The following is a 3213-nucleotide window of genomic DNA, read 5'->3' on the forward strand; positions in this document are numbered from 1 at the left end:
TACATTTTGAGTGCCTGGAGAGGGTGCTATAATAGGTTCAGGGGCTTTCCCCTTTGCATGATGTTCCCTTGATCAATTTTCCTGGGAGGCGTTGCTGGACCTTATCTCCGATCCCTGTGATTCGTCCGCAGGCTTATTTCGAGCTGTTTGGAGATCTCCCCACTCTCGCAGAGGGATTGCTCTGTTTTTTTCGCTACAGGTGTTTCTGTGATTTATTTTTTATCCCTATCAGACATCGAGGCAGATCTGTGGATTTCTGGAAAATGTAACAGCATATATTTTTAGTATAACGCTTGTTGTTTTTTATCTCCGAAAAGAAATGTACTCCTCTCCATTTTTTTACAGGTGTTTCTGTGATTTATTTTTTATCCCTATCAGACATCGAGGCAGATCTGTGGATTTCTGGAAAATGTAGCAGCATATATTTTTAGTATAACGCTTGTTGTTTTTTATCTCCGAAAAGAAATGTACTCCTCTCCATTTTTTTTTTTAAATAAAAGCTATTAACCCTTGCTGCCATCCTACGATTCAATCCGCTATTTGTCATTGTGATATTCTTTTTTCTAAATAAAAAGTATTAACTGTTGCTATCAACCTACAGGCTACGATTCAATCCACTGTTTGCAATTGTGATCTAGCAGTTGAGATTGCAGAGCAGCTTTCAAGGTTCAAAGAATTACGTAATCAATTAATTGGTGTTTCTTGTTTCGAAGTTAGAAGGCTGGGCAGCAGGGATGGAACTTGGAGGGTAAATGTTTTGTTACATTAAGTATAATTCAAAAAATTACAAAATTGTGGAGATCCTCTTTTGAAAATGTATAAAAACCATCCAATTTGATAAGCGAATTTATTTTAAAATTGTAATCTTAAGAAATAACTTTAATCTTCCAGTACCGTAGTTGTGTAAGCCTGAACATATTATTATATGGTTCTTGGTATTATTTCCTTACCCAATATCTCAAAAATAAGGGAATTATATTTTAACGGAATGGTTGTTGTAATTGCTACACAATCCAGATCTCTAAATCGACGTGCACAGTTGCAGACTTGTTAAGCGGTCGTGTACGGTTTTACCTTATTATGAAACTTACAAATTCATTTTGAGGGGATCTACATAAAGTAATTAATTAATTCAAGGTGCACATTTCAGTTGTTTCTTTTTTTTATCATGAATTTGTTTTTCCCAAGGTAAGGAGCGCCTTCCGTTTATGTTCATAAACGGATTTTCTAGAAATTCAACATTTATCATAATATAATATAATTTAATATAATAATTGTAAATAAAATTATATATATATATATATAATTAAAAAATAATTAAATAAATTTTATACATTCTTTTATTGATAATTACGCCGTAAGGCGTGCTTTCCGTTTATGTTCATAAACGGATTTTCTAGAAATTCAACATTTATCATAATATAATATAATATAATATAATAATTGTAAATAAAATTATATATATATATATATATATATATATATATATATATATATATATATATATATATATATATATAATTAAAAAATAATTAAATAAATTTTATACATTCTTTTATTGATAATTACGCTGTAAGGCGTCTCCATTTGAAATGAATTACCCTAGCCGTCGCGGTGTCCTATTATTCACCGTAGATTTGTGGTGTTAGACGATCAAACAAAACTTGATCGTTGATAAAAAATTAAAACGGTTCATGAAACTGAAACGGTTCATGAATTTTCGCCCTCGCCGTTCACCCTAAGATCTGGTCTTTCTGAGTCTGATTTCCAGAAATTGCCTATTTCCTTTTGCACCACCAACGCCGAACAGAGCAACAATGATAAGAAGAATGATGTCGAAAATTTTTGCATCAACATCGATCTTGAATGCATGGTTTGTCTTGATCAATTCAAGGATGGTGATAAATGCCTTGTGTTACCAAAATGTAGCCATTGTTTCCATGTTCCCTGTGCAGATGTTTGGCTCTCCCAGCGCTCCATATGCCCCATTTGCAGAGGCAGTGTTGAAATTATTAATGTTGATCAACACCCATGTGGGCCAATGCATTCATCTCGCACTTGAAATCTTTTTCAGTCTGTGCTGAACATGGCCGGAGTCTTTTTACTGCCAGCAAAGATTGATTTGGCAGTTTGCCTTTGTAGATTATACCTTTCCTTCCCTGCAAAACGATATTGTCTTCGCTGAAGTTGCCAGTGACCGCCACAAGATCAGCCAATCTCATCTTCCTGATGGGCATCTCGAATGAGAAAACTTTAACAGATCTCCGAGCTCGGACATATTTCTGCCAATCGTTGGGCTCATTGGTACTTGGCGGTGGGATTTTGACAGATCTTCTGCTTTTTGCTTCAGAAATCATCCAATGAAGACCAAGTAAAATCCAGACAATTAACACTATGCCAAATAGAAGAAAAGCCGCAACAACCATGGGATTGTTCGGTGCTGTGCACGTCTTTGAAAGTGGAGGCCCACATAGCCCAGGGTTACCCTGAAAATTAGAGGCAGAAAAGTTGTGAGTGAATGAAGGTATATTTCCAGTAAGCTTGTTGTTTGCTACATTGAAGTCCTTGAGACGGTCGATCCGTGTCAATTGCCAGGGAATTTCCCCTGTAAGTTGATTTCCATTCAGGCGGAGGATATTGAGGTATGTGCAATTATGAACCTCAGCAGGAATAGGTTCCATAAACTTGTTCTGGGAGAGATCAATGGTTACCAGAAAAGGAAGCCATTGGCAGAGCTCCTTGGGAATGGTACCCGTAAGACTGTTTTGAGAGAGATCCAAGCTCATCATACTCTTGCAGTTCTGTACTCCAGATGGAAACTCACCTTGAACCCCAACTCTTCAAGCGAAATTGACTTCACTTTGTTATCATCATCATGCCAACAAGTAATTCCCAGAAAATTGCAAATAAACCCATTGTTAGTGTTCTGGAAGTTCCAGGTGCGGAGGTTCCCTTGAGGGTGCTTCAATTCCTTGTAAGTAGTCTGAAGACACTGTACATCGTTTCCTGGAGAAATGGTCTCGGACGAACTGAGGCATATGAGTTGGAGAATGAGTAGCATGAGCCGTAGCAAGCCCAAACACCCAAAAATCGTCATGGCTTAATCAGTGCTCTCCTGTCGTTTCAAACACAATCCTGTACCTGCCTAATCTCAACAAATGGCCGCTGCTCACCCAGCTCAAACAGGATTGCTGGTATCCAAGTGCAAGCATG

The 3213-nt window shown here is 37.2% G+C and overlaps 1 pseudogene; it reads right to left on the reverse strand.

Moving 5' to 3' along the window:
- Window positions 1-2012: 2012 nt before the first annotated feature.
- LOC149195667 (putative inactive receptor kinase At1g27190 pseudogene) lies at window positions 2013-2786 on the reverse strand (annotated as a pseudogene).
- Window positions 2787-3213: the final 427 nt, after the last annotated feature.

This window comes from Pinus tabuliformis, chromosome 2_2 (assembly GCF_031772625.1).
Source record: "Pinus tabuliformis cultivar Carrire ecotype Pingquan chromosome 2_2, CPIR1, whole genome shotgun sequence".
Classification (NCBI taxonomy): Eukaryota; Viridiplantae; Streptophyta; class Pinopsida; order Pinales; family Pinaceae; genus Pinus; species Pinus tabuliformis.